This window comes from Salvelinus sp. IW2-2015, linkage group LG16 (genome assembly GCF_002910315.2).
Source record: "Salvelinus sp. IW2-2015 linkage group LG16, ASM291031v2, whole genome shotgun sequence".
Classification (NCBI taxonomy): Eukaryota; Metazoa; Chordata; class Actinopteri; order Salmoniformes; family Salmonidae; genus Salvelinus; species Salvelinus sp. IW2-2015.
In genome coordinates this window covers 10,189,697-10,201,933 of record NC_036856.1, presented here as the reverse complement: position 1 = coordinate 10,201,933, position 12,237 = coordinate 10,189,697, and the positions used below count along the sequence as shown (strand labels likewise).

Below are 12,237 nucleotides of genomic sequence, written 5' to 3'. Positions count from 1 at the left end.
AGGCAATTTGACAGCATCTTCGGTTATACGATCTTATTTTTATCACCCTGTTTTTGTACATTAATCAAAAATCCTAATCTAATCCATCCTACAGCCATTATGGCCAAGGGTAAATGCAAATACACTTCAAAACCTGTTATTGTGGGTTTAGCCATCGGAACGAACTAGTTGTACAGCATTCCAGCTCTGCATGATGAAAGACTTCTGGCACATGATATCATCTTTACCTTTCACACACTAACCTGCAATTGAAAAACAATAGTTTTTATTAGTTATAATAGTTATTATTACTCTGGTAGAAATGTTGTAACTACCTTATATATCTAGTTTGGATTACTTGTCTTTAAAACTCAAGTCGTAGGTGGATCAAGGTTCATTAGACCTTCAGTATAAGAATATTCTACTTTTTTTAAAAGGTTGTGAGGTCAAATTCAGAACTTCATTTGCCAATTTGCTAGCAGAATTATCATACATTTTATTATTCATAATAATATTTGCCTTTTGTGTAGCGATCCTGCAGGAACATCCCTTTCACTAAGGATCAATGTCATATTTCACTGTTTTAGTGGTACTATTTCAGTCAAACTGACTGATGCGTTATAGCACTTACACCCTTTGAAAGGGTCCAACTGTTGTGCAATTTTATATATTTAGTCTGTGGTATAATGTGAGTTACTGAATGTCATATCGCCATCTATACCTTCAATAGTAATATATGCTTTGAATGTATAAGGCAAACTAAATATCTCAAAGAAAATATCAGTGCGAGTTATATATGCAATGGTTGATTGTTTGGGTGAAATTGGGCCTTAGAAAGTCCTTAGAAAATCGATTGTGACTTATTTTGTCTGGGTGCTGCAGGTTCATATAGTTGTACTCTGTGGTTGCACTGAGAAGGGCATAATACAGTATCATAAACAAACATACAGCTCCCCCTAGTGAAATAACCGATAATACACAACTAAACTCACCGGACAGTTTATTAGGTACACCCATCTAGTACCGAGTCGGACTCCCCTTAGCATCCAGAACAGCCTGAGTTATTCGGGGCATGAGATTCTACAAATTGGATGCTGACACGATGGCATCACGCAGTTGCTGCAGATTGGGTAGCAGTACACCACAGCCACCAGCCCGTACCATCGACACAAGGTAGGATGGGTCCATCATGCTTTCACCAAATTCTAAGTCCGCCATCAGCTTGACGCGACAAGAACCGGGATTCATCAGACCAGGCAATGCTTTTCCACTCAATTCTCCAGTGTTGGTGATCGCATTCCCAATGGAGTCGTTTTTTTCTTGTTTTTAGCTGATAAGAGTGGAACCCTTTGTGTCGTCTGCTGCAATAGCTCATCCGTGACAAGGATCGACGAGTTGTGCGTTCCACTGTTGTACTGCGCCGTTATTTGTCTGTTTGTGGCTCGCCTGTTATCTTGCACGATTTTTCTTCAACCTCTCATCAACAAGCTGTTTTCGCCCCCAGGACTGCCTCTGACTGGATCTTTTCTGTTTGTCGCACCATTCTCTGTAAACCCTATGTAAACCCTAGACACGGTCGTGCGCGAAAAGCCCAGGAGGGAGGCCGTTTCTGAGATACTGGATCTGGCGTGCCTGGCACTGACGATCATACCACGCTCAAAGTCGCTTAGGTCACTGGTTTTTCCCATTATAATGTTTAATCGAACAGTAACTGAATGCCTCGATGCCCGTCTGCCTACTTTAAATAGCAAGCCACGGCCACGTGACTCACTGTCTGTAGGAGCGATCCATTTTTGTGAACGGGTTACCTACGGGGTGCCAGTTGAAAGGTTTCAAAGCTAAAGAAGCATGAGTTGCTACATTGACACTATTCATAAATTACTCACTTAAATAAACAGTTGTAGGTAGTAGTGCGTGGATTCATGCCGCAGTGGCCAGGCTATTTGGCTCACCACACAAAACCGTGTAATCCACCATGACACAAGACAGCACAGTCTAAAGTATTAACAAACGAAAAAACAAACCAGAAAAACAAGAAGAACAAAAATGGGTTTTTGTGTGTCATCACCAGGTGCAGTCTTAAGCCACTGACGGGAGAAGAAACAAAGACACATTTGGTATTGAGAGTTCCTGGGGTGGAGTTTTGGTAGTGACAGTTCCTGGGGTGGAGTTTTGGTAGTGAGAGTTCCTGGGGTGGAGTTTTGGTAGTGAGAGTTCCTGGGGTGGAGTTTTGGTAGTGAGAGTTCATGGGGTGGAGTTTTGCTAACAGGGTGTGTGGCACAAAAATCCCAAATAAAACGGCAAATCACTCCAAGACGCTAAAAGCCTGTTTCTCAAAATGCGCCGCTTGTTCATTTTTTCACTCTTCTCCTTCTTTACAGTCATTGTCCAGTTAAAAACTGACAGGTGACACATTTCTGCTCTCGGCATGGGGGGGTCGGATGCAAATGGCGGAAGGTGGTGGGGCACAAAGTGTGTGTATGTGGAGGGGAATGGTGACATTGGGCAATGGGGGAAGGAGTGGAGAGGTGGGCTCTTTCCGTTCAACTGCAGCCCTCATCAGAGGTACTGCTGGAGGAAGTGCAGCAGCATAATCTCATAGTGCTCTCCAGACTCTGGGCAGCYGATGCTGTGTCTCTCGTTGGGGTAGATCTGAAGAGATGGAGACAAAGGATCAGATATGGAGGAAAGAGAAAGCCCCGGCAAGGAAGCACCGACCTTCCTCATTTCAAAGATGATGTTCATATGCTATGAAAAMATTCCTTTGAAAAATAAATGAGTCATACTCGTTTCTTCTTCATAGTGTGTTTGTTTGTTTTCGCCAACATTTCAGCTAAAGCCTGGGAAACGGTTCCACCGCACATACTCAATTCTCTTATCATCGCTCTTCATTTTCTACCCTGAAGACATCCCWCACACGGAAAAAAACACTACAATGTGTGTTGTGTCCCATCTTACATGGACTTGTACATGTAAACAACTAAACCCAATACCCTCCTACCTGTAGCAGATAAGGCTTCCCAGCGGATCAGTTGAGAACCCAGGAAGTTTGTGTGTAAAAAGTGCACATTCTCATCAAGGAATCCGTGTAAAATAAGTAACCGGTTAGGCCTGGGTAGGAAAACAAAATATTAAAGAAAAAGTATTTCCACTCGAATCTAAAATTAGCCTGATCCCTGATCTGTTTATGCTGTATAGCCAACTCATACGGTTATTGTCATAAGAGTTGGCTATACAGCACAAACAAATCTAGGACTAAGCTAATTGAAATGCATTCCAAGCAAGTCTATCCCATCAGGACTATACCAACACAAGGGATGAACAGTGCTGCAGGACAGTGCTGCACAGCTGCACTTTGGAGAGTGCTTACTGCTGCTTTTACTTATTGCCTGTTAAGCACCCTGAGATTGACAGTAAATTGTAATGAACCGTGATGACTCACTCGCTGGGCAGCTTGTCTATGTGCAGGGTCGACTGAGCCGGTCTCGTAGCCCTGCTTGTTGTTCTCAGGCAGGTCTATGTAGCGCTCTGTGTAACCCGTGTCGTAAGCCATCCACCCAGTCACAGGGGCGCCCTCTATGGCCACCTGGAGGACAGCTCAAATCAAGCAGGCTTAAATCACTTGAGATTGTGAGTCTACAATGTTACCTGGTTAAGAGTGAGGAGTAATCATAGCTACAACCAGTCAAGACCTTGTAGTGTTAAATTCAGTTTTAGAGTCAATATTTTGGGCCTGTTGATTTTACCAGGGCTGGGCCACATTACTACCTATTCATGGTTCAAGGTCATAGAACTGCACAGCCTGCCATCACTATATTCTTATTTTTTACACAGAATGCATGTGATGTGAAATTGTGACCTGGTCCAAAGAATAGTCCCCTAAAGTTCTTCAGTGGAGTCTTTGAACTTCACCTCACCTTGAATATGTTGGGCCTGTAGACAAGGCCCATGAGGGAGAGGAAGCCGCTGTAGGACCAGCCGTGGATGGCCACGCGACTTAGGTTAACAAACTTGTACTTGTCGGCCAAGTACTGCGGCCCCTTCCACCTGGCCCTGAGACCCACAGAAAGTGGGAAAGGAATGACTCGCATGGAGGGCACGAAATAGGAGAAAACTTTGAAACGCAGTGAAATGTGAACGTACTATCTGGGCTTGTCCAATAAGAACGTCCTTTTTGATGTTGCCACATTGTGCCTGAACACAATCCTGCTAATACAGATTGAATTTTTTATTTTTTTATTTTACCTTTATTTAACTAGTCAGTTAAGAACAAATTCTTATTTTCAATGACGGCCTAGGAACAGTGGGTTAACTGTCTTGTTCTGAGTGTAGTCTCTGGCCCACTGGTTGCAGCCCTGTTGTAACAGTGTGGTGACCTTGTACAAATGGCAGAAGCCAGTTTTGGATTCATTCACCCTGAGGAAGGTGATCTCCTCATCYCTTGTTTGAACAAAAAGATAAAAGATGTCATAGACCTGAAACAAAGAAAGAACCGACATAATATGAGCCCTTAAAGAGCCTTCGTTGGTTTCCAAGTTCAAGACAACAAAAGTGTTTCATTTCAGCATGTATAATTGGAAGAGAGGTAGGTAACTTAACATTCATGTGACAACAAACTGACCAACAAAAAACTACAAGTAACAGACATTTCCGATACAGGCAAGTAACTACAACTTTGTGCTAATCAGGGCACTGGAAGCAGTCAGGATGATTTCTTTTACATACTGAGTTCCATGCTCAGATCTCAAGTCAGAATCTAGGCCTTGGAGCCAAAGCCGGAGTTACTTTAACTCACATTGATCCAGATGTCAGTGATCTCCTCATAGATGATGAAGGGGTGGACCCCCTCAAGCACAGCCTCCACACTCTCCTCCCTCTGGGCCTGGTCCTGAGTTACAGGGATGAACAGGCCCGGGGGCAGCAGGACCAGCTGGAGCCTCTGCTGACTCCTGTACAGCAGCACTGCCCATGCACTAGACAGAGGAGCAGTGAGATATGTTACACTTACAAGTCAGTATCAAATAATTAGCTGGCTAACGTTTCTAAATATCCTCAAACAAATCCATATATCCTAGTTCGTAGAAAAAGATTGTCTTGAAATTAAAAAATATATATATAAAGTAACTCTTTCAATCAAAGTAAGTCGGCTTAGCTTATTGATCATGCTCCGTAACATAGGCTACCCTTCTGGAGAGAAGAAATGGGTGCGGTTCAACAGATAACCGACCCACACARGATGGAATAAAACATGTAGAGGAGAGGAGCTTGATTGGCTGTTGGTTTCTGGTTGCGGTGTCATTTGCCTTGGCACAGACCAAGACAACTGTCGCCCACCAGGAGTGGGTAACTTGCCATTTCAGCCCTGTGGGTAGCACAATCGTGTGAGGACTAGTCCAGATTGCTGGTGAGTGTGAGATGGAATGGAACTCCAGGTGGTGCTGGCCTAAGTCACATGATCAGGCTATCATTGTAAATATGCATTTCTTCTTAACTCACATGGTTAAATAAATCTACAATAAATAAACAACATTCTAACAAGCCACAAGGCTTGGCGCCTTTTTAATATTTACAAGCACTTTACTCAATGGTTTATATATAGGAATAATTACACCTTTACATTACAGATACAATCCGTTCCATGGCATAGACAGGTTTGGTTAGTTGTGTCTGTTCCAGTCTTTAGAACTAACTATTTGCCGTCTTGTCCAGCCCGGCGCGGGCAATGTACTCGAACCCGGGGAACAGGGTGGTGAATGGCAGGACCAGCTCCTTGTCCTGGGTGCTCACAATCTGATGAATAACAAGGACTCATGAAAATACACAGGCAGATAGGCATTGAGGGACATACAGAATACATAGACCAAAAATATAGAAACAGAAAGCGACATACAGAATACACAGGTAGACATACAGAATATGAATAGGCAGACATATGAACACAGTTCAAAACCATGACAACTTATGAAGATGCGTTTACTCTGCCAAGATGGTTGGTTTGGATTTCTGCCAGTTTGAGGGTAATTTGAGGGTAATTTGAGGATTCTTACTCCCTGAGAAGGAAAATTGAGAGCAGGGCGACACAAGGTACCCATCTTAGATACCTTATCTTATGTGAGACTACTGTCCAATAGCTCAAGTTACTCAAATGTATATTGACGTATAAAATACAACTCTGCCTAGCCACAATATCCCCCACATGAAAATGTAGATAGTAGCTAATACAGTTCAAGAAAAAGTTATGAATCAGTACCAAAAAACAAGGCCATTTGGGATGGGGGTGAGAGAGCGGACCTGTGCGGGGGTATCTGTAAACGTCCGCCTTGCGCTCCTCCAGGGCTGGGGAGGGAACGTGAATTATCTCCACCTCTGACTCATCCACCTCCTCGTACAGTAACTGGAGGGTCTTCCCCCCCATCTGGGTCTGAAAGAGAACGAGACGAACCTATTGAGTTGGCCGTTTTATTCAACAGCAAATATGTGCCGAAAGCCAATGTGCTTTGTGTTACAGTGGATTGTAGAATGGCCTAACCTAGTGGACTTGGTCTTCAATAATAAAGATCTTGTTCAGTCAAAAGATATATCTCTGGTAGAGGGAAACAAGCAGAATAAGGACAAGCATCCCAGAAACATAAAGATAGTCACCTTCAGGAGCAGCTGGCGACAGTGAAGCAGTCAAACTCCTCCTGGATCACAAAGGTGGCACCTGCAGACTAAAGGGGCCCCCTTCACATGATTCAGCCCTAAGAAAGGTAGAAAAGTATGCACTGTCAGAAGACTGCCCTCTGCTGTCCCCTTTATGTTAAAAAATTATGCTGCCCTTTCGTTTGACCTTTCAAGAATCAACTTGATAAAAAAATATATATATATATATATATATATATATATATTGGTCATCAACACTACATCATACTTTTTAAATAACACTCTTGTTAGTATATTCGCACAGTATTATCTGATGAAAATGTAATGCAAACGAAATGCAGGCCTGTGTATTCTCGGTATTAACCTAAAAGAGCACCCTTTCAGATAAGTTGAAGACCTTTCATTTAACAGAAATCAATCAAATTGATAAATAACAAAACTCTGAAAGTGAATTAGCATCAGTCTCAAAATTGTTTATTGTGTTAGTACCGTGCCAGTGTAACCGGTGTGAAATGGTTAGCTAGTTAGCGGGGTGCGCCCTAATAGCGTTTCAATCGGTGACGTCACTCGCTTTGAGACCTTGAAGTAGTTGTTTTCCTTGTTTTCCTTCCTGCATTTGTGGAGCAATAGGTAACGATGCTTCGTGGGAGGCAATTGTTGATGTGTGCAGAGGGCCCCTGGTTCAAGCAGGTAGGGGTGAGGAGAGGGACGGAAGCAATACTGTTACAACAACCTTTATGGCAGTAGGTGAGTCTCCTCTCCTCCCCGGTCTCAATGCTGACCACCCACAGGTCATTGTTGTTGATAAAGGCCAAGAAGGGGGGGTTCCCCGGAGGAGATCTTGGGGTCCATGCGAGTGCCTGAGCATTGGGTCTTAATCTCTACAGGTTTCATGGAGGACACCTGCTAAACACGACACAGACTTTCAGGGATTAAGACTTACAATGCTACAGTTAGGTTTGTTAGCAGAGTGCCTACCAGTATTTTCTAGCACAAACACTTGTTGGTGAGGACTTAGTACACTTCTTCACTTTGTACAGTTCTTTCCTTTATCAATGCACAACGTGCTCTGTACACTTCTTAATTTTCACAATGTGCAAGTTCCGAACACCTAAAATGGAGACATTGGATTGCTTTGATAAAGTCCTGATAAACCAAGCACATCATCTCAAGGCATATCAAAGAGTGACCTTTCAAAGTGAAACAAAAGCAAAAACCCTACCATGACAGACATTTAATAAAACATTGAAGACCAAAAACAATATCTATAGCCTAGACCAGGTATTCCCAAACTGGGGGTACGCACAATGCCGCCGGGGGTACGCCAAATAAAAATGTAATTCAATTTTTTTTTTAAATGTCTTCACATTTTCAAACAGTCCATTTATATTTTCCAACTATGCATTTGGGTGAGTTTTTTTCTCTTGCCTGAGTAGCCTAGTTTCACTGCCAAAAATAAAATTAAACCATCTAGTGTTCAGCGAAATAACAACACAATGTCAAATACAGGTAGCCTAGTCAAATAATTAACATCTAATCACATTAACCGTTATTTTCTTGCGGGAATTCCATTAACGGTCCATATGTAGCCAAATGTAGCTGCTGCTCATTCCGTTTGCTCGAAAATTGATAAATGGTTAAAAAAAAGCAAGGTCCGCGTCCATAGAGACACATACCAGCTCTACTGGTAGTACTGCTACTACCAGCAGCCGAAGAGCTACTGCCCCCTTACCCAGGAAAGCACTGAACAACAGACAGGGACGTTGGACCATCGAAGAGGCACAAATATGATAAGAACTACATTGATTTGGGGTTCACTTTTATTGGGAGTAGTGCCTTTCCTCAGCCACAGTGTGTTATATGTGCAAAAGTACTATCTCACAACTCAATGAAACCTTCACTCTTGCACAGACATTTAGAAACAAAACATGCCAATTTGAAAAATAAGCCACAGGAGTTTTATGAGCGAGAATTAATATGACTTTCGAGTAGTCAGACATGTATAAAAGAAACAGATACCATTAATAAGAAGAGGCTAGAAGCGTCTTATATGGTGAGCTACCAAGTGGCTAAGACAGGCAAGCCCCATACTATTGTGGAGGACTTCATTCTTCCTGCTGCCGCAGATATGGCTGGAACAATGCTGGGGGGAAATGGCAATAAAACGATACAGACAATGCCTTCATCAAACAACACTGTTTCATGATGTATCAGTGACATGTCAGGAGATGTTTTAAAACAATTACTGCTTTGCATACAAGCCAGTGAATTCTATGCGTTACAGCTGGATGAGTCAACAGACGTGGCGGGCCTTGCACAGCTCCTGGTATATGTCCGTTACGTTTATGGGGGGTCAATTAAGGAAGACATCCTCTTCTGCAAACCACTAGAAACCAGGACAACAGGAGAGGATATTTTTAAAGTACATGACAGCTTTGTGACATCAAATGGACTTCGGTGGTCAAGATGTGTTGGTATCTGTACTGATGGCGCAAAAGCCATGACAGGGAGACATAGTTGAGTGATAACGCGCGTGCAAACAGTTGCTCCCGATGCCACTTGAGTGCATGGAAACATCCACCGAGAGGCTCTTGCTGCCAAGGGAATGCCTGACAGCTTGAAAGACGTTTTGGACACTACAGTGAAAATGGTTAACTTTGTTAAAGCAAGGCCCCTCAACTCTCGTGTATTTTCTYCTGTTTATTCATGGGGAAAAGTATTGACACGTTTTTTTTAATTGAGAGATGAGCTTAAAGTTTTCTTTACTGACCATACTTTTCACTTGTCTGACTGCTTGCATGATGACGAGTTTCTCACACGACTGGCCTGTCTGGGTGATGTTTTTTCTCGCCTGAATGATCTGAATCTAGGATTACAGGGACAAAATTGAGGCTATGATTAAGAAGTTGGAGCTCTTCTCTGTCTGCCTTAGGACAGCACACAGGTCTTTCCATCATTGTATGATTTTTCGTGTGCAAATGGACGGTAGCTCTCAAGGAACAGGGTTGGAGAGTCCTGGTCGATGGAATAGGCTATTCAATTAAGTTAGCCTACTGCTTATTAAATATACTTTCAAAAAACTATAGGCCTGTCTCTCAAATATTCTAGTCCAATATGACTGTATGGTAACACTGAAAAGGGCAGCAGGTTAGTGGGTTAACAGCTTAGTAATGTAGCTCTGCCTAAACCCCTCATGGTGGCGTTTTATTGGTGACCGTGGTGTGAACTAAACTGTTTTCTTGAAAATGTGAATATTTTGACAAAGAAACATGCATGATTGGCAATAGAGAGTCTGAAACGTTAGTAGAAGGAATGACCCCAACTCACGACAACCCTACAATACCGTAAGCTAACAATGATGTGGTTAAGGTGGTACATGTCTAGTTGTGGGTTAGATCTTGAAAACCACTTCTTCTCTGTAGGGTTTTTGCCGGTTAGCAACCGTGGTTGTTTGCGTGTGAACTACAATTCCGACACTGTTTTTCCGTTTAGAAACGTCAATAATTATCGCTTGCGAAACGTTTTTCAAAACATATGATGATATGCCCCTTATCTTTTCATATAAGCGAGAAAGACTCTTTCAAATAAAAAACCCATTTACTGTATCCATACACTGTGTGTGCCTCCTGTTGACGAACTACACTTCCTCCCCAGTTACGCTTACACACAGGTGTTCGGAGCCTGCTAGAGACCTAATTAACACAGGTGGCCGCCTCTGTCTTCAGTCAACAATAAATGTAATGGAGATATGGCAGTCTGGGAACACCAACCCTAACCTGATAAAGGTGTGTAGTAATTTAACCTTTTGTTTTTGAAAATTATTATGAAAGTTACGTTTCTTATGTTTCCAAAATCATACCGCAAGCAATGTGTTTTTTCATGTTCAGAACGAGCGTTGGGCTTTTATCAAAAGTCCCCGGGGAAGAAGATACCTGTAAGGTATGCGTAACTGGCTGCAGGGAAGTCAGGCGCAGGAGAGCAGAATTGGGTAGCTAACGGAGCCCTTTATTTCGGCGAACAAACACACGGCACTAAGAACACTGAACAAAATATGGGTTGACATAACCCGGCGCAAACCAGTCTGACATGCATATACAGGTAACAACAAACAATTCCACACACAGACATGGGGGGAACAGAGGGTTATATACACGTCAAATGATGAGGGAATGTAAACCAGGTGTGTGGGAAAACAAGACAAAACAAATGGAAAATGAAAGGTGGATCGGCGATGGCTAGAAGACCGGTGACGTCGACCGCCGAACGCCGCCCGAACAAGGAGGGGAACCGACTTCGGCGGAAGTCGTGACAATACCTTAGTCAATAGGTCCTAAAGGTAGTTACCGACTATGAATGGGGTAGTTGTGGTGGGTGTACTGTTAGGCTAGAGTTCCCCAAACCGCTCAGCCGTTTAGGCCCATTTGATCTACTGCAGTAGTCCACCTGAATCGAATGATCAACTAATGAAGCCCTTGATTTGTTGAATCAGGTTTGCTATAATTGAATAGATCGAATCGACTGGGGGTTCTCAAGGAGAAGTTTGGGAAACACTGCCTAACGTTCAGCCTGCTACACAGACCCTATGGATGCTCTACTTTAGAGGGCCTGGTTAAATTGTCCTTAGGAACATTTTTCTACATCTATAAATGGTTAAAATAGTGAGAAATATGTACTTATTGAAAAAAGTCTGTTTATTTAATTTACTATCATCCTAAATTAAGATATGGAATCATTTTTGCCATATCAAAATAAGGTATATTACGATACTTTCCATGATGTGGACAGTATGTTTTACTACATTACACAAGCTGACGTTTTGACCACATCGAATTGGCGGGAATTACACATCCTTTTTACCTCAGATTGGTGATGTTAGTATAAAAGTTCATTGTCAAAACGGTGACAAGATCAATTGCTTAAAACAGATCAAGATCTTTGGTTTTGTAATGTTGATTTTGTCATAGTATTGTAATGACCTGGCTAGATCGTAAAGGAACAATTGTCCAGACAGTTGATTGATAATACGAATTCACGGTTTATTAACCCAACTCCACACAGGCTACTGTTCGGCCGTAGCCCATGCCAAATAAATGAAAGATACCCAATAAAACAACAGTGACCTTCTCTTGTGAAGGCCAGACGTAAGAGAGAGAACAATGGCTTAACATGGTCTTAACTTGCAATGCTCCATCCCCCTGCCAACCCCCTCCACACGCCACTCCACCAACCACCAGGATGCCCGGCATCAGAACATTCCAACCATTCCCGTGATTGGCAGATAGCAGGTTGATTGGCATGTCTGACCCCATGAACACTGGGTACTAGTAACTACAACCAACTAACAGCATAACACACAGCTGTCTGTCCGGGTCAATACAGAATTAAGTGCTGGGGGTCGCAGAACGCAAKTATAATTTTATTTCACAAATAGCCCGGATAATTCGGGGTGGTCTCTCTATAAAAATCCCTGTCCACCAGAGTATGTGAGCGGAGCTGGAGCGGAGCGTGCCCAAATTGACTGGAGCGTGGAGCAAGATTTCCAAAGGCTGGAGCGTTGGCCTTCTCAACCGCTCCAATTTCGCTCCATTAGCACAATTTCGCTCCTTCACGAGCTCA

At 42.8% G+C, this 12,237-nt stretch overlaps 1 pseudogene; it reads right to left on the bottom strand.

The window, feature by feature from the left end:
• Window positions 1–984: 984 nt before the first annotated feature.
• LOC111975924 (dipeptidyl peptidase 9-like) lies at window positions 985–11,918 on the bottom strand (annotated as a pseudogene).
• Between the last annotated feature and the right edge of the window lie 319 nt (window positions 11,919–12,237).